The sequence below is a fragment of the Strix uralensis genome, chromosome 37 (assembly GCF_047716275.1).
Source record: "Strix uralensis isolate ZFMK-TIS-50842 chromosome 37, bStrUra1, whole genome shotgun sequence".
NCBI lineage: Eukaryota > Metazoa > Chordata > Aves > Strigiformes > Strigidae > Strix > Strix uralensis.
Genome location: NC_134008.1, coordinates 521,132 through 547,878, shown reverse-complemented (window position 1 = coordinate 547,878; position 26,747 = coordinate 521,132). Strand labels below are relative to the sequence as shown.

Below are 26,747 nucleotides of genomic sequence, written 5' to 3'. Positions count from 1 at the left end.
ACCATATCCAAGTGGCCCTTTTGTGGTAGTTAGAATACAGTGCACTGTAGAGTCCCAGAGGGTGGTCTCTACTGCTGTTGCCAGGTCCACTCCTGCACTCCCTGCGGTGCTGGCTCTCAGGCTTGCCAGGCTGCCTGATTGTTCGCTGCCATTTGTGTCAACGCGCGGTGCGACGGCGCGCTCTGCTGTCTGTTTCCCCCAAATGACCCATTCTGATGATACTTGGAAGAACAGACCGCAGCCACGTGTCCCAGCTTATGGCATTGGTGACAGAGCACTTTTGTGGCCCCCTGTTGTTTTACTGTATTCAAAGGCTGTTTGTTCTTTAACTTTGTCCAGCATTGAGCCTTAAAATGACCAGGTCTGCCACAATTATAACCAATTAGAACATTTTCTATCAGACATGTGCGGTTTGATTGCAGTCGCAAAAGCTTCTGCAAGTGCTGTAATCTGATGAGTTGTTGAACCCACGCGTTTGCAAGCCTCCACCATATCCACTAAGGAGGCGTCTCTCGGTAATGCCAATAAAATCCTTTTACAGTCCTCATTGGCATTCTCAATTGCTAGGTTCATAAGTATAGCCATTTTTGCTTCTTCATTGGCAAATTGTCTATTAATTGCGTCCCTCAGTTTATCAATGAAAGCCATATACGGCTCTTGATTACCCTGCCGTATTTGTGTGTAGGACCGTTGCACCCATCCTTCCTCGGGCAGCGTCATCAAAGCCTTTAGAGCTAAACGGGCAGTTGTCCGTAAAGCTTCTATAGGCAACCGGGCTTGTAACTGGACATCAAGAAAAGCTCCGGTTCCCATCAACTGATCAAAGCCGATCAGATACAGAGGATCTCCTTGCTGCCACTCTAAATTTGCCAGAGCAGCATCGGCACATAATTTACGCCACCTGTCCTTCCATAGCAGTCTCTGGGTCAGGATGAGCAACATATTGGCCATTTGCTGACAGTCATATGGTGTTAAGAGCTGTGCCCCAAAAATATTATCGAGTAGAGCTTGCGTAAACGGGGCCATTAGGCCATAACTCTGAACTGATCTACAAACCTCTTTAATCATGTCCCAGTGAAACGGAACCCACTTATTTGGCTGCCCTTGGGTCACAGTAACCGGGAAGGTGGATGGTAAAACAACTCCCTCACTCATCGCTTTTCTGTATACATCTGCCCATCTATTCCTTGGATCACAACCCACACATTTCTGAGTTAATGTCTGGTTTTTACAGTCATCAAACACGTTATCATTGGAGTGAAACATCTGATTTTCATCGGGGGGGGGCAGACCACTCCTCCTCGGTATCATCCGTCAGCGATGGATACAGCGATTCAGTGGGTGCGGCGCTGGGCTCCACATGATCACTACACACACTGCGGGGGGGGTTTCGGTGGGGGCCTTTTTGGTACAGTACCTGCTACTTGGTTTTTACGGTTACCCGGGTGACAAGGGCAATCCAAAGGGCAATGCGGGCACTCATTTTTACAATCCCCTGATAGTCTTAAAGCAGAATTTGCAGTCTCGCCTGGCAGGCTTACAAGGGTTTGCTCCAGAGCCACGCTAGCCTGCTAAGCGACCTTTTGCTCCGCTCTCAATGCTTTAAGAGTGTCCGAAACCAACTTCCAAGTGGTCGCTAGCTCACTGGCATGCTGATCCCCCTTGGAAATAACATCCCACAACTGTTCACCTATTTCAGCCCATTTTGCTGGTTCAGAGGCTGTGAGGGTATGGGCAGGATAGCTGTGGTTTCTGCACCATTTAAGTAACCTTCGTACAGAAGTTTCGTTATAAGTTATCCCTCTCTTAGAGTATAAGTTATCCCTCTCTTAGAGAGTATATGCAGCAGGAGTCTGACAGTTGCCATCTCCTCTGTGGACATGTTCTGCCCCATGCTGCCCCTGACTGATCACCTCTCCTGGGTGATTTTCCATAGATTGACTGTTTTCCTTCCTCCCTGTCACAGCCCCGCTGTAGACAGTACCTCCAATCGGGGATCCTCCCACGGCGTCTTCTGTGCTCCGTCCTGGGACGTCAGGGTCACCAATTGTTGTGGGAAGATATCAGACTTGCACAACTCTATGAGAGTTATAACAAGCAAAGCCGTTTATTTTTCCAATAGTACATACTTATGCTCTCACCAAAGTTCTTACTTCTTAATTAGCAAATCAGCAATTAGGCAGTTATCAGCCTTTTCTCCTATCAGCATAAGACCACTCTAACACACGCTGTGCAGACCAATCAACTTCTTGTTCATGCGCTGTTCACACGGCGGTAACTTCTCACAGTTCAGTACTTTTCCACAGTTCAGTGTTGCAGCTGTCCGTTGTTTTTCCCTGCCACCTTGGCACAACTCAGCAGTTTCTTATCTTTCTCCCAAGGCCTGTTTCTCATCAAAGCCTAGCTGTTGATTCAGAGGCAGTGCAAGGCTGACAGGCTGCCTCCCACAGTTTGCTGCTTAGGGATTCTGACTTTTCTTTTCTTTTTCTCTCTGTCCTATCGCTGTTATCAGTTGTTATGGAAAATAAAGTTTACAAGGTTGTATGACATCTGACCTTATTTGTGTCTTAATTTCACTCCTGGGATCGTTGAACAACCCTCCCCGATATCGGATCAGGACAACATCCTTCTTCAGTTGTGGGGCCCAGCACTGCACACAGTCCTCAAGGTGAGGCCACACCAACACTGAATATCTCTCCATCCTCCCTGGATCTTCCCTGAAACACAAAGCTATGGGATGGTCCAGACTCCCTCTCAGTGTCATGTTGCTGCACAACGCTGCCATTGGAGTGACAATTCTTTAACTTCATGCCCATTCTCAACCTCCCAAGATTCTCTTATTTCCATTATGTCTTTCTCATGCCATTTTCCACCACAAAGAAAAGCTCCATCACCTCTGAAACCACCCTTCAAGCACTCTCAGGCTAATCCTTTACTGCCTGCAACCTCCCTGTCACTGGCCCAAAGATGCCCATGTGCCTCTACACACAGGTCATATGCTTGAGGCCCCGAACCCCATCTTTGCAGATCTCCCCTCAGCACTCTCCACCTCCTCCCGACTCCTACAAAATACGGAACTGCACAGAAGGACACATTTGTGTGTGTGGAGCCACACCAGTGCTGAGTTAAAGGGGAAACTAACTCAGGTTTTCTGGGTTACCACATTCTTCCTAATGCAACCTCCTAGGTAGATAGCCTTGTTCCTGGGGAGCATGCACCACCGGCTCGTGTGCCGTCCCTCCTAGTGCCCAGGCCCTTCCCTTACGGTCACTGCTCAGCTGGGCAAGTCCTCGCTGGCCCTGATGCACGGGGTTATTCTTCCTCCCAATGCAGGACTGGCCACGTCTCCTTGGAAACATCAAGAGGTTTCTGTTCATATCCCCAAGTTTCTCAAGGTCCCCCTGGACTAGAAGCTCCACTTGGTCAGCTGTTAATGTCTGTGTGCTGATGGCTCACCCTGACTGAGGTGTGTCTCACACAATAACAGCAGGAGGAGTCTCAGGATCCTACAGGAAATACAGGGAGGTACTAGTTCAATTTCTGGTCCAGAGAAAAATTACTGTGACAACCACCTCTAAAACACCAAAAGAGAGTACAAAGCAAGAAAAGCAACATCCAATAGAGTAAGCTCAATTAAGGGTTGATGTGCTAGGCCGTGTTAGTGGACTATATGTATACATATATAGAATTTTATAAACTATGGATCCCTCCAGGAGTTGGTCTTAGACCCTCCGTTTACCCAGGAGCTGTCCTACATTCTTCTACCCTCTCCTGCTGACCCCTCAGCTCTCTTCTGACTCAGACATTAAAGGAATCATACAGAAGGTGGAAGCAAGGATGGATAACATGAGAGAAAGAACCAAACACTGTCTAAGCATAGAGGGATGAGGTTAGGAAAGCTAAAGCCCAAATGGGATTGTATCTGGATAAAGATGTCAAAGACTACAAGAAGGGTTTCATGAAACACACAGGCAACAAAAGGAAGTTGAGGAAAAATGTGGGCTCATAGCTCAAAGAGACAGGGGACCTGTTTACACACACATGGAAAAGGCTGAGGTACTGAATGTCATCCTTGCCTCTCTCTTTATTAGCAAGATGGTCCTTTAGGAATCCCAGGTCCCAGAGAGCAGGGGAAAGGGTGGAGCAAGGAAGATGTACCCTTGATGGAAGAGTATCAGGTCAGGGAACACTGACCTGATGGTGAAGTGGCCAAACTGACCATGGACTGGTGATACAGAAGTCCTTGGGCCCTGATGGGATGCAGCAGTGAGTGCTGAGGGAGCTGGCAGATGTCATTTCAAGGCCACCCTAAATAAATTTTGGTCACTTATTCTGACTAGGGGAAGAGCCTGGAGGCTGGAGGAAAGCAAATGTCACTGCTGTCTTCAAGAATGGCAAGAAGGAGGAACCAGGGATCAAAACGCCAGTCAGCCTCACCTTGATCTCTTAGGTGATGGAACAGCTAATCCTGGAAATGATTGCCAGGCATTTTAAAGAGAAGAAAATAATCAGGAGTAGTCACCATGACTACATGCTTACCAACTTGATAAACTTCTCCGATGAAGTGTCTGGCCTGGTAGATGAAGGGAGAGCAGTGGATATTGTCTACCTGGACTTCAAGAAAGCTTTCAACAATCTCTGCCACAGGAAACTCACAGAGAAGCTGTCGATGTATGGGCTGGATGAGCAGACTGGGTGGTGGGTGGAAAAGGGGCTGAATGGCAAGACCCAGAGGGTGGTGATCAGCAGGGCAAAGTCTAACCAGAGGTCAGCAGATAACGGTGTGCCCCAGGATTCCATACTGGGTGCAGTCTTGTTTAACATTTTCCTTAATAAGGTGGAAGATGGGGCAGAGGAGTGGTTGATACACCAGAGCATTGGGCTGCCATCCAGAGGGACCTCGACAGGCTCGAGAAAGAGAACAAGAGGAACCTCATGAAGTTCAGGAAGGGGAAGCTCAAAGTCCTGCCCCAGGGGAAGAACAGCCCCATGCACCAGTATATGCTGGGGGCAGCCAACTAGAAAGCAGCTTGGTCAGAAAGGGCCTGGGGGTTCTGGTGGACACCAGGATGAACCTAAGCCAGTAATGTGCCCTCGGGGCAAAGAGGGCGAATGGCATCCTCGACTGCACGGGACTAAGTATTGTGGGCAGGCACAGAGGTGATTGGTCCCTTTATGCAGCACTGGTGAGGCCACCCCTGGAGTCTTGAGTCCAGTGCAGGGCTTCCCAGTACAAGAGAGACAGGGACATATACAAGGGTGATGAAGGGACTGGAGCACCTCCCATGTGAGAGAAGAGAAGGCTCAGGGGGGACTTTATTAGAGTCTAGAAACACCTGAAGGGAGGGTGCACAGAGGTGGAGCCAGGCTCTTTTCAGTGGTGCTCAGTGACAGGACCAGAGGCAGTGGGCACACAAGGGAACACAGGGGATTCTCTGGGAACATCAGGAAATGCTTTTTCACTGTGGCCAAGCACTGGCACAGGTTACCCAGGGAAGTTCTGGGCTCTGCATCCTTGGAGCTATTCAAAGTTCTCTGGACATGGTTCTGGGTAACCAGCTCAGGTAGCCCCGGTTTAGCAGGAGGGTTGGACCAGATGATATCCAGCGGTCCTATTCCAACCTCAACCATTCTGTGATTCTGTGGTTCTTTACATCCTCCCTTCAAATATTTGTGCACAGTGATGAGATTCCCCCTTGAGCCTTGTCTCCAGGCTAAACAGTCCCAGCTCTCAGGGAACTCTGGAGAGATGCTCTAGTGCCTTAATAATCTTCATTGTCCCTAAAATGCACTTACTGCAGCAATCCATGTCTTTCTCATACTGGGGAGTCCTGTACTGGCCCCAACATTCCAGGATTGGTCTCACCAGTGCTGAGTGGAGGGGCAGGATAACTGCCCCCACCCCCAGCAGCACTCTTCCTAATGCAGCACAGGAGGCTGGTGGCCGCCTTTGCCACAAGCATGCACTGCTGGCTCGTGTTCAGCTTGTTGTCCACCTGGGCCACAAGGTCCTTCCGTACAAAGCTGCTTTCCAGTCACTCACAACCAGCATGTACTGATTCATGTTTTTATTCCTCCCCAGGGGGAAGACTTTCCATTTCTCTTGGTCGACCTCTGTGAGGTTCATCTCAGCCCAGTTCACCAGCCTGTCCAGGTCCCTCTTGGTGGCAATGACACTACCTGGTGCATTCATCACTCCTCCCTAATGTTGTGTCATTCTCAGACTTCTGGAGGGTGAACTCAGTCCCATCATCTAGGTCACAGAATGAAGAAGTTAAACACTCTTCATTGATTCTTGGGGCACACCACTAGCAACTGGCCTCTAGATGGACTTTGTGCCCATGACCACAGCCCTCTGGGTTCAGCCACTGAGTCAGTTCTAAATGCACGTCCCTTTCCACTTATCTAGACCAAACTTTGTCAGGAGGATGCTATGGCAGAAGGACTGACTGGCTCCCCGCATCCACCTTCTTGCCTTTCTTGAACATGGGGCTCACATTTCTTTCTTCTAGACCTCAGGAATCTCTCCTGATCCCAAAGACCTTTCAAAAATCAATAATAGCATTACAAAGAAATCAGCTAGGATCCTCGGCCCTCATGGGTGAATCCTGTCAGGCCCCAAGGACTTGTTCATGTCCTGTTTGTCTAAATGTTCTCTAATTTACCACACCTCATCCAAGGGTAAGTCTTCCTTGCTCCAGATTTCTCCCCTGGTTGCAGGTCCAGGGGTTCCTGAAGGCTGCTCTTACCACCAAGTCCCTCAGTCTTCTCCTGTGTCACCAGGCACCCTGCCCCACTCAGCAGAGTCCCAGATTTTCCCCAGCCTTCCTTCAGCTGTTGCTGTGCTTCTAGAATCCTTTCTTGTTGTCTCTCACGTACCTTCCCAGACTCAACTCCAGACGGGTTCTGGATTTCCTAGCCCCATGTCTCATTGCTTGTGTTGTTATAATTGCTGTGCTAGGGAAATCTTCTTAACAGCTTGTTCCCTGCTGTGTTTCCCCTCTGGCAGAGATCAGGGGGTTTCAAGTGACTTGTGGAAACATGACTCCACAACCTATAAGGTTATAAAGTAGGTATGTTTATTCAGCGCTGAGGCACACGGGGGATCACTCCACCACAAATGTGCGCCCCTCTCGTGGCACCTTGTCTCGGCTTTATGCTACAAAGCATCACATATTCATAATATGCCTATACATATGCATGACCTATCCCCGCTTCGTATTATAATGAGCCTGAAAGTCTTTTTCATATGTTCCACCCCAGTCTCCTCCTAGTTGCATCTGTGCTGTGTGTCCCGGTGGTCGTGGGCTGGGGTCACAGAGACGAAGTAGCTCCTCTTCCTCACTGTTGAACTTTTTACCTCCGTTCCTTGTGCAGTCTCTGTAGCCTCCTGGACTCAGGTCAGACCATAGGGTTGGTTTTGACCAGTTTTTAGGTCTCTCTTCCTATTCCATCAGGAAGCGTTCCCTCACAGCTTCTATTAATCAAGGTTTCTATATTGTTCTGCTTTCTGGCCCATCACCTATGATCTATTATCCTATTTAATCTTAGTTATCTTTCAACTAATGGGCCTCTAGCCCCTAGCCTGATCTCTACGTTTTCCATCTTTCTCTCTAAACTAAGTTATATCTTCATTTCTTAAGTACCTAATTTCTATATCCTATTTTAATTTCCTAGCTCCTCATCTCACAAGTCCCCATGAGGAGCCAGGCCTCTGAACACCTGAAGAAGGCCTCATCTGCTTCTTCCCATATCATCCTGATTGCCTATAGCAGATACTCACTACAGTGTAGCACATGTGGCTCTGCCCACTAGTCCATTGCTTCTCAGCTGACGCATCACCTCTTCCCAGGCACAGCTCCATGCATTCCCACTGCTCTCTCATGGGCAGGACAACTCCCCTCCCTCACCTTTTCAGCCTGTCCTTCTAAAACACCACCATCCATCCATCGCAGCACTCCAGTGATGTGAGCAATGCCCCACATCTTTGTTATCCAAATGAGACTAGAGATCTGTAACTGCACACAGATGTCTAATTCCTCTTGTTTGCTCTCCACGCTGTGAGAATTACCGTGCAAGCTCTCAAAAGAGGTGTCCAGTTGTGCTGATCTCCCAGAAAGGGCAGGAGAGTATTTCCATCATGATGTCCTGTAAGCATCTCCTTATTTATGTGCACATGTTTGAGGTGTTTCCTCCTAAACTCTCTTTTGTTCATTAACATGTCACTTATGATCTCATCATATGAGACCCTTTCCTTAAAAGCCTGTCCACCAATTCCTCATGTGATTATTGGCCATTTTCTCCTTTCATCCACCCTTTCAGTTTAAAGTCTTCTTAATATGATGCCCAGCTTTTTAGCAAAGATAGTTTTGTTCCACTTCATCAGGTGAATCCCATCTCTGCCTCAGAGAGGGTCTCAAGGTCATAGAAACCCACTACTAAAACCAATGGCACAACCAATTGTCTATCTGCAGGGTCTGTTCCATTCTCAAACTTTTTCTTCTCTCCAGAAGGATTGAGGAGAAGTAAACCTGTGCCCGAATGCCTTTGAACATTGTGTCCAGAGTCATGTCATCATGCTTGATACTTGCCAGGTCTCCTGGGGCAGTATTAGTAGTGCTCGTGAGGAAGAGCAGCTGGGGTAACATTCCAAGGGTTGGACAAGCTTCAGCAGCCTCTCAGCAATGCACCCTTGGATGAAGGAGAGCTGACAGGGCTCCTTGGAACCTGCTGGAGCAACAAAGGCAGCAACAATGGAGAGACATCAGTAAAGGAGGGGAGACGTTGGGGTGAGAGAGAGGTGGGGTAGTTGTGTTGGTGTCTACAGCCTGTTGGGGAACAGACAGAGATGCAAGACGCTGTAGGACAGCTTGTGGTGGAGACAGCTGTGTGCCGTAAAATGCAACATCTCTGTGCATAATTTTTATTAAATCTTGAATTCTTGCAAAAAGAGACATTTCCAGACTGTAGCCTAAAACCAGAAGATTTGCATATTAAATAATTTTAAAATTTTTGGGTTTGCTATTTCCTTCGCATTTCATCTTCCAGATTAAAAAATACCTGTATTCTCCAATTTATACTGACTCTGTGTGGGCCCTGGTGGAGTCTGAAAAAGCGTGTAGGAAAATCAAGCTCAGTGAGGTCACACACTCTGTGGCCAACCTGTGTCATTATGTCCCCACCAGTGAGGTCTCTCTTCTCAGACCCCTGAGCCTTTTTAGATCCAGTCTTTCTGTCTGTAGCTGAAGGTTGCAGCTTATTTCACCAATTCCCACCTGCTCTATTTGGAGAACTGGCTGCACACACCCACAGAAAGTTGTTTCGTTATTGCCAACAAAAAACAATAAAGAAAAGCATAGTTCAACAGAAAAAAAAAAAAAAAAAAAAAAAGTCTTTTGCACCCTCCCTTTCCACACTGGGTAACTGTATGGGGTGTATGTGACCAGGGGGTGGTAGCTGGAGGGGCTGCAAGGGCGGCTCTGTGGGACGAGGCCAAGGGTTGCCCTGTGCCACACAGATCTGTTTCCAGCTCCACAATGGTCTCAACACAGGACACAGATCAGCCCATCAGCAAAAATGGTCGTGCCTCTGTGAAAACATATTCAAGAAAGGGCAGAAAACACCAAATCAGTAGACATGGAGGGAAGAAACACATTAATAAACAACAGAAGGAAGAACAATGTTGGAGAAAGAGGAGGAGGCATTCCGTGGTGGAGGAGCAGGTCTTCCCTGCAGCCCATGGAGGATTAGTGCCAGAGCAGAGAAAAACTGTTTTGTACTGGTTGTGACCCCCAATCCCAAATGCCCCTGCACTGCTCGGGATGGGGGAGAGGAGCCTGCAGTGAAGGACTGAAGCTGAGTCTGGGAGAGGATAGATGAAAGGTGTTATTTTAATGTTTGTCTTTTATCCATTATGACCTGAATTCATAATTAAATCTCTCTTTTAATTCACAATAAACTGGTTTACTTTCTCCAAGGCAAGTTTTGCCCGCAATGGGAACTGGGAAGTGATCTCACTGTCCTTGTCCCCACCCAGCACCTTTCTCAATCCCATTCTTCCTATTTTCTCCCCCATCCCGCTGGGGTGGGAGAGGCAGTGAGTGAGCATCTGGGTGGCAGTTTGGTTATTAGCAACAGTTAACCCACCACAGCAATAAGATGCCTTGGCTGGTGGATGAGGGGAGAGCAGGGAAGGTGTTTCACCTCCGTATTAACAATTCTTTTCACGCTGCATCCCATCACATCCTGATAGGCAGAGTGAGGTGGACTGGAAACAGGGTGAATGGCTGGATCCAGAAGGCCATGGCCAGTAGCACAAAGTCCCCTTGGGAGCAGGGCACCAGTGGTGAACCCCAGGGGCCAATACTGAGTACAATCCTGTTTAACAGGTGGGTTTGCAGATGGGAATGGGAAGGGATGGGATGAGATGGGAAGCTCGAGGGAGCTCGTGACTTCAGGGTGTGACTCTCTGTGAGTGAATATGGGCAGAGTCTGGGGCAGGGGGTGCTTTGGGGGTTCTTAGGGTCTCTGCTTGACAGAAAATGTGTTTTCCTTTGGTCTAAGGCCATCTCCACTGTGGAAAGTGGCCTTCAGAGGAGGTAAGATGGACTTAATATACAGCAGAGGAGTGTATTTTATTTTTTATTGAAATGTGCCTTCCTTTTATTTAGCTTTCTAGCAATTAAACATCTGTGTCCACATGCAGGTCATTTATCAAGGACAGCAGGTGGGAGTTGGTGTCAATGGGCTGAAAGATGCAGCTACAGTGTGTCGTGGAGAAAACTCAGATTTGAACAAAGGTGCTGGAAGTCCCAGGGGGCTGATGAGAGAAATGTCAACTTGGAGGTAGGGACAAAGATTGCCCACAGAGTGTCTGACATAGAGGGTCTTGGCTTCCCTACACATCCAGCCTCTATCAAGAGATGCTCAGGATCAATATCAACTGGGGTTTGCTGATGTCACTTAATGTGTGAGCAGAAAAACAAGGAATAGTAGAAAAACAAGAAATTGTTTCTTATTGACTTAAAGTACTGAAAACTTTTCACTTTGCCTGCACACCTGAAACCTCTCAGATTAACCACTTCAGAAGTGAGGAATTAAGTTCTGCCCAGAGACTTGGCTTGTCAGTGGGATTTGCGTGTTAATGAGCCCTCTGGTGCTAATTTCCTGAACTGCAGGTCCAGAAAAGGGATTGAAGTGGCCTCTAGAGAAGGGAAAGTCATCAGCAAACCTCCAAGTTTCTGAGGGTGTTAGTGATCCCCAGCGAGGGCCATGACTGAAGAGGCCAGGGAGGGAATGAGGAGACAAGGTTCCTGTCCCTGGGGGCTGGGGAAGCAGGAATTCAGAGGCACTGCTTACAGGCTGAAAATGAAATGTTCAGGGGACTGTGAAAGTCCTTGATGGGTTTCATCAACAGGACGGTCAAGCCCTAACGCCCATTCCCTGGGAACGGGGACCCTTTCCCTCCTGGGATGCTCAGGGCTCTTCCTGAGGTCAGTGAGATGCAGGGGGGTGTGATGCCAATGCAGGACAGTGGTAGGACTGCCCCCAGGCTCTGTGAAGGGTGGGGGAGGAGACAATGAAGTGCTGTGGCTGTAGGAACTGGTGTCCTCTCAGGGACCTCAATGGAGGAGACAGCAGCCATAGTCAAAGGTACAAGGACTTCAGTTCTGTTGGGGTGTCCCAGCCTCAGTCAAGGGGCCATCCCCACCACAGGCTGTCCCAAACTTTCCTATGCCTCTGCCTGTTTCTCTGCAGATTTTAACCACCACCCCTGCTTCCTCACCTTACTCTGGTCCCATGTTGTCCCAACATTTACTGATAACGATCTGTCTGTCCTCACTAATTCTTCAAACAAAAACTGTCACTTTCTGTTGTCCGACAATGTCTGTTAAATCTGTGCAGTTTCTTCCAAAGTTCTAATAATGCTCCTCCATCGTCAAAGATGTCCCAGCCCCCAGCTTCACTTGAATCCTCTATTTAGCCCCATGTCCCAGCACTGAACTGCACATCCTCCTTCTTCTGCTGTCTCAAAATCAAAACTCAACCTATTTCATCTCAGTATGACACATTCTTCCCCCCTCCCCATCTTACACAAGTAAACCTTGTTCTGAACAGCAAGGCTTTAAGCTAAAAGTTGGTCCCCATAACTGGCAGCAGTAACAAACTAGGGAGATCTGGAGCTAAGCGTCCTCTTTAGGGGCTTTCACATAGTGGCTGTGGGAATGGCTCCGGCTCTGATGTTGATGGGAGGAATGGGAAGGTGCAACCATGTAACCCATCACATAATGAAGAGCACATCTTCTGAGGGAAGCCAGCAAGAGAAATTGTAGCAGTACTGAGTAGAGAGGAAGGATCACCTCCACCAACCTGTTGGCAGAGCTCTTCCTAATGCAGTCCAGAAAGCCATTGGCCACATTTGCTGCAAAGGTGCAAAGCCTGGAGAAGAAACGGCTTTGGGGAGACCCAATAACAGCCTTCTCATATCTTCTTGGGTGTCATCATGAAAATGTAGCCAGGCTCTTCATTATTGTGCATGATGAGAGGATGAGGGCCAATGGACATCAGCTGAAACAAGGGAGGAAAAACTTTCTTCTCATCAAGACAGGCAAGCACTGGAGCAGATTTCCCAGAGAGCTTGTGTCATCTCCATCCTTGGAGCTTTTCAAGGTGAAAACGAATGGAGCCCTGAGCAACCTCCTGTGACCCATAGGTGACCATGCTGTGAGCAGGAAATTGGCCTAGAAATCTCCTCAGGTCCCTTCCAGCATGAATGATTTTGCATTTTGATCCACCATGGATCTTTCCTTCATGATGGGAGGGAAATCACTCAGGTTCTGGGTGACCACTGAAGTCACTGAGAAAGTTTGCTCAGATGGTATATGAACTTCTTGTCCCACTCCAGGCACTGTTGCTCAGATGTGGGGCTGCTTGGCAGGTACCTCCAAACAGCCCTGATCATTTCCATTGCTTCACCTTTTCTTGTCTTTTCCTGCTCAAAATTTCTTCCCCTTGACCATCCTTGCACGCTCCCATGCAAATAGCCCATCTCTATTTGCCTTTTCCTCTCTGGTCTTAGTTTGGCTTCCTTTGTAATTTCATTTCCTCTTTCTGGACTTGTCACCATGGGAATGTGTACCTTGGTGAACAATATCATTGAAGAGGTGCCTCCTTTTATTATCTGTTATGTCCTGAAATTCCTCATGCTGTTATCTTGTCAGAGGCATCACATGTCAGGGTGAGCCATCTGCACGCACACATTAACAGCTGGCCCAATGGATCTTCACTCCTGGGGGACCCTGAAAATCTCTGGGGTTCAGTCAGCAGAAACCTCATGAAGCTTTACAAGGCCAAGTGGCCAGTCCTGCATTTGGGGAAAGAATAATCCCACAGATGAGGGCACGTTGGGACCTGACCAGCGGAGGAGTGACCCCGAGGAGAAGGGCCTGGGCATCACTAGGGATGCCATACAGGGCAGAAGTGCATGTAACCATGAGTAAGGCCAGCTCATGGGGCTGCGTTAGGGGGCATGTGGCCAACTCAGACAAGGGAGTTATCATCAGCACTGTTGTGGCATCATGACTAGTGTGTCTGGAAGTGGGGCTCCCTGTTCTGAAGGAATGAGGAGGAACTGGAGAGGTTCCAGAGCAGATCTGCCAAGACAGAGTTTGGGACCTTTGTGGAGAGATGAGAAACATGGGCTTCTTTAGCCTGGTGAGGTGGAGCCTCAGGGCACTGTACAAATAGCCTGAAACTGCTTGAAGGGGGGTTTCCGAGATGATGGAGCATTTCTTGGTAGTCAGAAGAGAAGGAAATCTTAACAAAGTTTATCTTGGAAGATTCAGACTGCATTTGAAGAAAAAGCAATCTCACTCAAATGGTAGCATTGTGGTGTAAGAGATCACCCAGAGGGAGTCAGGATCAGCCCATGGCTTTGTCTTTCAAGGAACAGCCAGTGAGGGTGGAGAGATATCAGTGAAGATATGGAAATGCTGAGGTAGGAGCTAGGTGGGAATGCAAGATGGGTGTCTGCAGCCTGGAGGGAAACAGGTGCAGGCATGGGACAGTGCAGGACAGCCTGCAGTTGAGATGGCCAAGGGCTCTGGCAAGGCTAAAAGGCCCAACAGGACCAAGGTCTTTCTCCCCTTGGCTATGGTAGTTGCCTCTGCCACTGAGGCCTATCAGGCAAAACTTTATTTTGACGCTCTGGACGTCATTTCTTCTTCACCATTGCTTGGGGAAGCCGGGAGCTGTTGTGCAGTTTTCCTGCACTTGGCATTGCTCACCCTCACACCCCACTGCCCCCAGGAAGAACCTTGAGCCACATATGAGGGGCAGCATCTCCTTCCCATGGCCTGAGGGTCAGGGTTTGACCTTTCTTCTTCATAAAACAAACCAAGGGTTTTTGCAGCACTACAACCACCTGCACAGTGCCTTTGCCTACCTGCAATCACAGCCTCCAATTATTTGCTCTAATGAGTCCCTGGAGAGGCTTTGTCAGTAGTGGCCCTCAGTGGGGCCAATCAGTACTTCAAGGTACTTTGAGCAAACTACTGAAGAAGTCAAAGTCAGCAGCAATGCTCAGTCTCCTCTTAGTATCTGAGGTTCACGGACCCAGGGCCAAATACACCATGGAGCTCATTAAAATACAGAAAACCCTAATGAGCTATTTCTCTTCCTTTAGTTTTCTTCAAGTCTTCAGGACTTGTACAGCTAATTAGAGTAATTTCATAGTGTAGCTAAGGAGGAAAATTTCAAAGAGGATCTAATAAAAATATTTTTTATTTTAAAGGTTATTTTTATTTACTTTTCAGATTAGAGAAGAGGTGATAGGAGCCTTCTGCAACTGATATTGATCTAGAGGGTCTCCTCAGGAGGTCTGGACAGGTAGGAAAAGCCCCTTGCGGTCTGGCACTGTATGGACAACCTTGCTCCTCACTTCCCCACCTTCACCATTTCTGTCATTAGCCAGCTGGGATTTACATCACTTTTCCTTACATCAGACTTATCCACTGCAGTCTGCAGCAGGAGGTTACAGCTCCATTGCACCATCACCCACCTGCTCTCCTGAGAGAACTGGTTACACACAGGCACAGAAGAATTTCTCCTATTTGGGAAAAAAAAAAAAAAAAAAAAAAAAAAAAAGTGAAGCATGATCAAGATTCATAAACAATAAAGCACATTCTTTAACCATATACTAAGTACACGATATCTCTAATGAGGTTGTCTTTCAACAATAGATAATCTTATGAGAAATGTTTTAGCTGCATAGATACAAAAAGGTAGATATAAACATAATGAAAGTTTTGGCTGAAGAGAGAGTTAGACTATCGAAAAACAGGCAAGGTTTTAGTTCCTGAAGATCAAACCAGCAGCAGAGGTGAGAGGTATCTAAATGAACAAAGAGTAATGGAAAGAGAACTCTGGAGAATAACAGAAAAGGCCTTTGCCTAGGCAGGCAGCATCTGAAATGGTGACTTCAGGAATTGTCATTCTATTAGGGCAGGTGAAAATGTATGAATGATTAAAGAAATTAAATACCCCATATAACTGGCAGCATAGTGGTAATGAAGTTACAGGGGAAGATTGATATTTTTTTGGAATATCCCTTTTGAAAGGTCATGGGATTGGGAGAGGTCTCTTGAGAGTGAGGACAAGCCAATGTTGCACCCATACTTGAAAGAAGCCAGAAGTGCCACCCAGGGAGCCACCGGCTGCACAAGGTCACTTTGGCAAGGAGTGTGCCATCAGTTAGAGTCCTCTTGGGTGACATTTCTGTGCACTTGAAAGAGAAGAATGTGTCCAAACACAGTCAGCATGGACTTCCCAAGGGTACGTACTGGGACATATGTGGGGCAGCACAGGGAACTCTCCTGGGTCCTGTTCACTTTAACACCTGTATCCATGACCCAAAGGAATCACCATATTTAACAAGAACAAATGCTGGATTCTACACCCAGGGTGTGATAATGCTGGACACAAGTACAGACTGAGAGAGTGGTGGCTGGAGAGCAGAAAGGGATCTGGTGGTGCTGGTTGACAGCGAGCTCAAAAGGAGTCAGCAGCCCTAGTGTAGGGAGTGGCGTTCGGAAGATCTCGCAATGTACGGAAGGAATAGCTGTAGCCCTCCCTTGTTACGAGGTAAGATGATGGATAGGCTTGTAACGCTAAGGGCACACCCACGAAGGAGGTGCTTGGCAAACGTATATATGTGAAATACACAGTTTAATAAATGGACATTTTGTATCCACCACATTGGCGCTTGTACTGATGTCTCCAAGAAGGTTTTAACCTCCTGCAGTATTAGTCTCTGCGACCTGAGCGCCACTGACATGTGGGTTGGCAGGTTTAATGAGGCAGAGCTAACTGCGACAAATGGTGACCGTGATGTGATTTATGACGTGATTTGAGGAGAAACGAGCTGTGGCAATTGGCGGTGCACAGCAGGAGGTGAAGGAGCTCCATGCAGGACGGGAGACTCCGTAGCGCGCCATGGATGCCACAGTTAAGGCACTGAAAAGATGGGGTAAACAACATAAGACTTCTATGAAGACGAGAACATTAAAGGCAATGCTACAAAGATTGATAAGGCTCAGCATTTTAACAGAGCCAATAGACTGTATTAAGCCAGAGCTCTGGCCACAAATAGAGGCGGAGTTAGTAGAACAAGCGAAATTAGGAAAGCCAGAGCATTTAATGGCTTGGGGGGAGATGCAGGGGGTGGAAACTGAGGTGCATAGGGGAGAACTAGCAGAAAAATGGAAGGCGGACATGCAGCGTTGGGGGGCGGAGATGTGGGAGGCATTGGCCTGTCAGCCTTGCACAGCCTGTGAGAAAGTGCTAGGCTTTGATGAAAAACAGGCCTTGGAAGAAAGATAAGAGGCTGCTGAGCTATGCCAAGGTGGCAGGGAAAAACAACAGACAGCAGCAACACTGACTGTGGAAAAGTACTGAACTGCGAGAAGATGCTACCGCGAGAACAGCGCGTGATCAAGAGGGTGATTGGCCTGCAAGCACGGAGTTGGCGGTGACGGCCCCAGGCTTTCCCGAGCCCCACCCCCCGCCGTGGAGCGACCGCTTGCAGCCGAGCCTGGCACTGCGCTCTCGGCCCGCGCCCCCCCTCCCCAACGCCAGAAGCGGCAGTTTTTACGGAAGGTGCTGACACTGGAATGCGGCGTCTCTTGTCTGCCAAGACCACATAATCAACAAGCAATGGCTTTATATATTCTTAATGGTGTTTTGATGTTTGTAGTATTTGTCATTTTATGTTGTGTGGGTAATAAGTGTGAGGGGCCTCTTTGTGTGGTTGTGTTACTGTTTTGCGTGCATGAGACGCAGCCAGCTGCAGCTGCGGATGCGGAGTTCTCTGACAGAGCACCTTAGTGCCCGCTTGCTGGGTCACTGGTGCTGCCTGTTTGTTCGGGCTGAGTGTTTTAAGTGTCATAGGTGAAATATCTCCTCTAGTGGGAGGCAGTAATTCTGTGTTAATTGTTGTCTTGAATTGTTGTAATATTTCAAAGCAAAGATCTCATTCATGTAAGGGGCCCAGTAAACTGTGTAGCAACTATTTGTCCATTTATATTAGAAACACCTATTACATTATGGGGTCGTGACTGTATGGCTCAATGGGGAACTCAAATTGGATCAAATTTGTCTTAATTGCCACTGCAGCACAGCCCACCCTGAAACTAACCTGGAAAACAGAATCACCAGTGTGGGTGGGTCAGTGGCCCTCACCAATGGAACAGTTGTGCCACCTTAATGATTTAATTCATGAACAATTAAGTGCAGGACATCTCGTACCTACCAGTCCTTGGACCCCCCTGGTGTTTGTTATTTGAAAGAAAAGTGGTAAATGGTGACATTTACATGATCTCCAACACATTAATGATGCCATGGAGGATATCTATCTACACCTCATGAAAGGCTAAATAAGGCATTATATGCCATGAACTTTTTAAACATCTCCCCTGCCTCACAGGTACTATCAATATTGCATGAGTTCTCGACGCAGGTATCAGATCAACAAGAAGTCCAGGGCAAGGCTCGAATGTTAGCAAAAACCTGGAAAGTGGTAACTGGGAAAGACCGTATCCTTTAATAACCTGGGGAAGAGGTTATGCTTGTATTTTCACAGGTCACAGTCCCGGTGGTTACCAGCAAGCTGTGTGTGACCACACCTGAGGTGTGAGAGGCAGCCTTTGGTGGACACTCAGGAGCCGGCTGTGGGTGCTGTGGATGCCCCTGTGCCGACAGTTTGCCATCTCTTCGATTGATCATTTAAGCAGAATGTATGGGTAATGCTTGCTGCTGCAATAGGACAAAATATCTCTGTCCTTAATCACACTACGGTTGCCAACTCTTTTAAGAGAAAATGCTAGCAGTAATTGTAACTCCTTAATGAAATATATAAACTTATTAGTTACCAGTAAAAGATGTAGCTTAGATAAAATGTAGTTATTAATAAGGATGAAATGCTATAAGAATGTGTGTATTTAACTTCCTTGTTTAGCGGTATCAAAAAGCAAGACCTCAAGTGTTTAACCTTATTAGAAACTCCCTTGGTTTTCCCCCTTGAGTGGTGGCCAGGCTCTGGGTGGAACCCAACAGGAGGATGAGATCAGATGTTTCCGCTCAAAGAAAATTGCCAGTTATTTTGGCCTGCTGAATTAGATAAATGAGGCTGGACCTGCCTGCAGCGATCTTGGGTGCCTCACCTACGGATGGACACATCACGTAGGATTTCCGGTTTGCGAGGAAGGGCACTCTAAATTCTCGCTGCATCCAGGGTTCCCCAGCAATTGCGAATCTGAATGTTAGTAACCCATTAAGTAAGTGTGCTATTCTGTATTTTCCTTACTGTTTATTTTTGTAGTATTTAGTCATATCCCTTAATTATGGGTAGTGAAATTAGCCTACTCTTTTAACTAGTAACTGTAACTGCTGTATTGTTTCTAGCCTTCTGTGGAACTATTTTGAGTATGCTGTGTTTTTTCAAGTTTGCTTAACCCTTAATTGATAAAGTCTTGAAATAAGTCTTGCAGGTGCAGCTGCAAAACAAATAAAGGCCCACTGTGGGAGGCAGGTGTCAATCCACGGGGTCTCTCTTCCAATCAGATATGGCAAACTGATGTAACAGCATGTGAATTGTTAAAACCAAATAAGTATCTCATAGTAACCATTGACACCTTTAGCTCTACAATATTAGCCACAATGGCTCGTAAGCAAACAGCCAGACACGTTATTGTTCATTGGGAGGGCGTTATCGCCTTGTCAGGGAAGCCACAAGAGATCAAAACAGATAATGGCCCTTGTTTTGTTGCTGGACCCACAAAAGATGGTGTGCATTGTGGGACATCAAATTAGTACACAGCCTTCCTTACAACAGTCAAGGACAAGCGATAGTGGAACGTGCACATCGCACTCTAAAAGCAAAGCTCCAACAGCTTGGGGAGGGGGAAGGTCATAGAGGGACAATACCCATAGACCGCCAACAGGCTCTTTTGTCACGCGCTTTGTATACCTTAAATCATTTTGTTTGAGGCGATGAGTCTACATCTCCCCTGTGGAAACACTTTATGCCAGCCCAGGTGACAAAAAACTGTCCTTTGGTCCAGATCAGGGAACCGGGCGCGATAGCTTGGGAGTCGGGGTGGTCACTGAGGGTGTTTGGGCGTGGGTACGCAGCAGTGGAAAAGGACGGCCTAATCAAATGGATACGCGCATGGTGTGTAAAACCTGATCTAACATAAGATGGAGTTTTGTGTTACAGTGTTGGTGGTGGGTCACCCTCCTTGGTCACGTGTCGCCGACTCACGCAGGATATTGGAGAGAGCAGGCACAAGCACATCACCGCGAAGACGTCTGTTTTCCTCTGGATACAGGGGCAGAATCTTGCTATGTCTTCATCACAGCCACCTTTGTAAAACCAGAATGGTTTGGGTGGCTTGACAACGTGTGGGCTTAGATTACTAGTTAGCTTAGTTGGGATTGGCTCATTTGGGGAATTATTAGAATATGTAGTGTGCTTCTTGCTCTTTGTATTGCCTTTACATGTATTAGTGCCGTAGTTCGTAGATTGTTTAAGAAGGTTAATGTTTTGTTTTTAGACCGACATATGTGTCTTGTTCATCACCGCTTGGAACAGCGCACTAATGACAATCAACCAAGAATAACGATGTTATAAAGCATGGGGAGGGGGAAGTGTAGGGAGTGGCGCTCGGAAGATCTCGCGATGTACGGAAGGAATAGCTGTAGCCCACCTTGTTACAAGGTAAGATGATGGATAGGCTTGTAACGCTAAGGGCACACCCACGAAGGAGGTGCTTGGCCAACGTATATATGTGAAATACACAGTTTAATAAATGGACATTTTGTATCCACCACATTGGCACTTGTACTGATGTCTCCGAGAAGGTTTTAACCTCCTGCAGTATTAGTCTTTGCGACCTGAGCGCCACTGACACATGGATTGGCAGGTTTAATGAGGCAGAGCTAATCATGACACTGCAGTATTAGTCCCTGCGACCTGAGTGCCACTGACATGTGGGTTAGCAGGTTTAATGAGGCAGAGCTAACTGCGACACCCTGTCAGCCAAGAGGCTGGTCAAGAGAGGTGATCATCCCACTGTAGTTAGCACTGATGCGGCCTCAACTTGAGTAGTGTCTGCAGTGCTGGGCCCCACAATTGAAGAAGGATTTGAAGGTCCTTGAATGTATCCAGAGGAGGGCAACAAAGCTGGTGACAGGGCTGGAAGGAATGTCTTGTGAGGAGCAGCTGAGGACTCTGGGTTTGTCTAGTTTAAAGGATGTTTAGGTGTGACCTCATTGCTCTCTCCAGCTTCCTGAGGAGGGGATGTGGAGGTGGAGGGTGCTGAGCTCTTGTCATGGTATCCAGTGACAGTACGTGTGGGAATTCAAAGCTGAATCAGGGGAGGTACAAATTTGACATTAGGAAAGATTTCTTTACCAAGAGGGCAGTGGAATGCCGGAACAGGCTTCCTAGAGGGGTGGTCGACACCCCAAGCCTGTCAGTGTTTAAGAGGTATTTGGACAATGCCCTTAATAACAGGATTTATCTTTTGGTCCACCCTGAAGTGGTCAGGTATTTGGACTAGATGGTCATTGTAAGTCCCTTCCAACTGAACTATTCTATTCTATTCTATTCTATTCTATTCTATTCTATTCTATTCTATTCTATTCTATTCTATTCTATTCTATTCTATTCTATTCTATTCTAGTCTAGTCTAGTCTAGTCTAGTCTAGTCTAGTCTAGTCTAGTCTAGTCTAGTCTAGTCTATTCCAGTCTATTCTATTCTATTATATATTCATGTACAGGGTGTATCCCTCCAGCAGCTGGACTCAGACACTCACTCTTCTCAGTAGCTGCCCCTGGATACCAGCCTCCCCAGTTGCAGGCACCTGGACATACAAGCCCTCGAGGCCGCAGCCCTATTCCAGATGCTGGTACAAACCACTCCAGTCACGCACAAACTCTTAAGTTCACTCACTCAAGTCTCTCAGGTGCTGGCACTAATGACATATGGGCTGTCTGACCCACTGCTCCTGCTCCAGTTGCTGCACTCACACCCCCGTGCTCACACGCTCATGCAGAAGAGAGATCCCTCACACAGAAAGGAGTTAGAAATTAAGTTTAATGAGAAGACAGAACAGACTGCCGTTGTTGGGGTTCCTCCCCTAAACATCCCATAATAAGTCCTGTACAATCCAAAAATGCTGTTCCCCTGCATCCAATCATGTGTCCTACACCCCTAGGCAACAATCCCCTTAGTCCAAATGCTGATCCAGAGCTGCTCTCAGTGGCTCATCTTGGCGAGTGTCACACCTGGACAAGAGGGCTGGTGGGTCTCCCAGGGCAGCCCTGGAAGGAGCTGGGACAAGTTGTTCATTCCTCAGGAGCCTGTAAATTGGGATCCCACCTGCCACTGTGCCTCTGGGCTCTTCTCAGTTTGTGCAGATGGGCTCCTGATGAGCTGCTGGCTCTGCTGTGATGGGCCTGGGAGCAGCTGGGGCAGGGTGTTAACTGAGTTACTCCTCCTGCCATTGTTGGTGCTGCTTTTGTGTGTGCAGGTGAGCTTTTTACTTCACCTGACACAATCCAACAAGAACAGAAATCTCCTGAGGCATCTGTATTTGGAGGTGACACACCTGTGCACTGGTATTATTTAACAGATGAGAGCAGATCACTGGAATTGCTGTCCAGAAATGCACCATGATTAGGGGAAAAACTGTAGTGTCACACGGGCAATGGCTTCGTTCAGGGCCAGAATCACAGTCTTGTTTCTAAGACTGTAGATGAATGGATTTAAGAATGGGTACAGGACAGTGTGCAGCAAAGCTACTACAAAAAATCTGTTTGTCTCCAAGGAAACATCTTCTCAAGTACGCACACAGAGAGCAATGAAGCTCCCATATGCAATGGCCAAGGTGGTGAGACGGGAAGAACATGTAGGAAAAGCTTTTTTCCTCCCAGAGGCTGCTGGAAGGTGTAGAATACAGAAAAGGATGCCCATGTAAAATGCCAGAGTTAAACATAAGGAAGCCAGTAGGCCAACTGATATTAAACCTGAGTCTATTTTCTAAAGCAGGCTGCTGTCAGAGCAGGACAACTTGAATAAGGGGGAGTGGTCACAAAAGAAATGGTGGATCTTGTTTGAGCCACAGAAAGTCAGCTGGTAGAGGAGGACCAGATGTTAACTCGAGAGTGTGATGCCCGTGACCCAAGCAGCAGCAGCCAGGTGGATGCAGAGCTGAGGCTTCATGATGGCAGCGAAATGCAAAGGCTGGCAGATAGCAACACAGCGGTCAAAGGACATGACAACAAGAAGAACGAACTCTGTACTGCCCAGGACAAAATAAAAATAGGATTGGGCAAAGCAGCCACTTAGAGAGATTGTTCTCCTACCAGAACCCAGGATCACAATCAATTTGATGATTGTGGAGGATGTAAACCGGATTTCCAGGAAGGACAGATTGCTGATGAAAAGTACATGGGGGTTTGCAGGAGGTGATACACACACACACGAGGAAATTGATGGTTGTGTTCCCCATCACTTTTGTCAGCTATATGAGTAGAAGGACCAGAGAGAGAAAGGGCTGTAGCCTTTGGTCAAGTGCTGAGAAACCCTCTAAGATGAACTCAGTAACTGCAGTTTTATTTTCTGGTCCCATGTGGAATTTCAGCTCATCCTGCTGAGACAGGAATATGGCAAAACCCAAGTGTGATAATGTCACAGTATGGATGAAGAGTTCTATCCTTCCTTTTCTGCTTCTTTCCTTTCTAGCACTCTTCCTCCATAACACCAACAGAAAGAGTACTTCAGGCATTTCTTACACTCTGGGGTTTTTTTATATTTCAGTTAGAGTCCTCAGAGAATTTCTTGTCTTCTTTCTACCTTTTTCAAACCCTCACCCAGGATTCTTTTTCCAGAACAGAAGATTTTAAAGAAGCTGTTGGTTATTTCACCCCATTCCAGGGAAATACCAAATTCACTCAGACCTACTGCAAACATCTGTCACAGCTAAGTGCCAAACTCATCTCTTCTATTACACAAATGCTAAACTGTCAAATCAAATCAAATCTGTATGTTGAAAGCTATTCTTTCAACTTTCCAATACCTCCCTTTTTGGACAAGAAACCCCTGAGAATCTGTTGATTTCAAAACAAGTAATATCAAGCATCTCTTTTGTAATCCCTTGCTTTCTTCCTTGGCTTCTTGCTCTCTGTTTCCTCAGAAAAGGGGGAGGGGGTTTAAGAGGGACCAAGTATAACTTATCTTCTTTAGCTCCCTAAATAATGACTGAAATGTATTATGGTTCCACACAGCCTCATCTGACATCCATCTGCACTGGAATGCAGTTGTTCCCAAACAGTTGCTCGTTGCTACGAATATCAAATGTCCTGACTTAAATGCAGAGCAAAAGAAGAGTTTCTGGAAGAGATCTGTAACATTTCTTTTGCAGGCCAGTTATAGGTTGGGAGGACCCAGCCTCTAGAGTTTTCTCTTGTCTCTACTGTCTATAGAGGGAGCCTTGAGTAAACAAGTTTTCCCAGGCACATGCAGCAAAGTAGGTAAAACTCACTATTCAAGTCTCAAATCTATGATTTATTAAGTTATTATTATTTTATAAAACCGCATCCACATCAAAGAAGAGAAATTACAAGAAAAATATATGCAATAATGACTGGTGGTTTTCCCTTCATCTTGACATTTGTTTTAGACATAGAAAGGAGCAGAGAAGATGACGACTCCAAAACTAGGATGACTCAAAATGGAAGGGGAGGAGAAGGAGGGGAGGAGATGGTGGGTTTTAAGCAGTGAAACAAGGCTTCTTCACAGACTGTGTTGTCCCCTCAGGTTCTGTCCCAGGACAGAATTGGTAACAGTTACACAAGGAGTAAAATGGGAAGTTCAGTATAGGGCACTGCTCCCTGTTTGCAATGGCATTTTAGCTTGGGGGTCAGGCCAGTCTTAGATCCCAAATGCCCGGCTTGTTCTTTGCCTCCAGTCTGGTATAGAGGAATCTCTGCACTGGGTTTGTCTGGAAAATTTCCTGAGATTAATCCACTGGCTGTATCTGAGCAAAAGAAGGCCAATGGTATCCTGGCTTTTATCAGAAACAGCGTGGCCAGCAGGGACAGGGAAGGGATCTTACCCCTGTACTCAGCTGTGGTGAGGCCATACCTCGATTACTGTGTTCAGTTTTGGGCCCCTCACTACAAAAAGGTCATTGAATGACTTGAGCGTGTCCAGAGAAGGGCAACAAAGCTGGTGAAGGGTCTGGAGCACATGTCGTACGAGGAGCGGCTGAGGTAACTGGGGTTGTTTAGTGTGGAGAAGAGGAGGCTAAGGGGAGACCTCATCACCCTCTACAGCTACCTGAAAGGAGGTTGCAGAGAGGGGGGATGAGCCTCTTTAACCAAATAATAAGTGATAGGACAAGAGGTAATGTACTCAAGTTGCACCAGGGAAGGTTTAGACTAGATATTAGGAAGGATTTCTTTACAGAACGGGTAGTTAGGCATTGGAATGCGCTGCCCAGGGAGGTGGTGGAGTCCTCATCCCTGGAGGTGTTTAAGAGTAGGGTGGACATGGCACTTAAGGATATGGTGTAGTTGGGAACTGTCAGTGTTAGGTTAATGGTTGGACTAGATGATCTTCAAGGTCCTTTCCAACCTAGATGATTCTGTGATTCTGTGAAAAGCACAAGTTCAGTCACCTACAACAGTATGAGCCCAGTGAATTGGTGCATCAGAGGTGACAGTCCCAGTTTCCATTTTGTGGGTCAGCTCAAACACTCAAAGGGTTGTGTCTTCTTACTCTGTTGGGTGACACCTAAATTATCTAAAATTATTCCTCTCCTGAAAACACTTTCTTAGGGGAACCTGCAAATTTTCAGACAGCTTACAACAAAGCAGCTTCTCTTCAGGCCCTGCATTGTCAACTATACAGCCAGAATATGCGATAGGGAGTGAAGAAATACATGATATGCAGTGCAGGATATGCAGGTTTGCACAGAGCTTGTCCTCAGGATGGTGCACAGAATGTCGGCATAATCCACAGTATCAGTGTGAAGGAGCTCAGCAGCACAGCGGAGGAGAGAGCAACGCTCATGTTTCATAGCAGCTGTTGCCCTTGTGGGCTGCTCTCAGCAAAGGGATGATGCTGCAGAAGGAGCAGTCTCTACGCTGGGCACAGAGGGTCTAATGGCAGATCAAGAAATGCTATTTTTTTTAGTTTAAATAAGTAAGTTTTAAATAGAATTAATCACTCAGAGTCAATCATTTAGCATTAGGATGCAGGGGCTACAGCATAATGTTGTGCGATTTGGCATACTCTTTGTTTAGCATTACTTACTTAGCATAAGTAGCTTGATTTGCTGTTGCCTGAGGCTGCAGGCTGTAAGTTTCACCTAGATATGCTGGACTTTTACCCAGTTAAGCAAAAGAAGGCCTTCAGAGCCAGCGCAAACCTGAAGATAAGGAGACTACAATCATCAGCAGAAGCTGCAACTCCACAAGACAGGAACACTTAACAGACGGCCTGGAGACAGGGAAGGAATCCAATAAGGTGGTAAAAGATCCCAGACCAGAAATCACCGTGGGACCAAAAGGCGTGTGAAAAGCACGTGAAGAGCAGGTGAGGGGTGGGTGCATAGATTGTAAGGGTATAACTGCCCAGGGATTTCTTTAGTTGGGGTCCCTCTCCAGAGGCACCCAGCTCACGTTGTTAAGTTTTTTCCTGGCTGTACCATCTAAATAATTTTTTAACAAGATTCTATGCCTGAGAGTCTACTAGGTGAAGAAACCTAGGGTGAAGAAACTTCTTCAACAGTTTGTCATCCCAGATGGGACCCTAGGCCACCACCTTCGGAACCTTTCATCTCCAAACATCCAACTGCCGGCATCAGATGAGTTCATCTGGGATCTTTGGAGCAGGAGACACCGAAAGGTGAGTGTTAAAATTCCCTGAGCAGATTTTATGGAAATTCTGAAGGGAGTTCCTTGCTGCAGCTTTTTGTGGTGTGTGGCCCGATCAGCATAAAACACACAAAATGAAAAAGAACAAGTATGTGGGCTGATCAGTGTAAAATGCACGTGGACAAATAAGGAACGTGATGGGAAACATACCCAGCACAGACAAGGGTATGCCCTTGGCCGATGTACTACAAAATTGGAAAAGAACTTTTGGTACAGCAAGTTTATCAAAAAGGTGCGTAGCTGCTTA

At 47.0% G+C, this 26,747-nt stretch overlaps 1 long non-coding RNA gene and 1 pseudogene across 1 annotated transcript in view; both read right to left on the bottom strand.

Moving 5' to 3' along the window:
• Positions 1–26,747, bottom strand: part of LOC141937101 (uncharacterized) — a 96,880-nt gene that overhangs the window by 39,386 nt on the left and 30,747 nt on the right. The window lies entirely within an intron of this gene.
• On the bottom strand, positions 22,236–23,346 carry LOC141937059 (olfactory receptor 6N1-like; annotated as a pseudogene).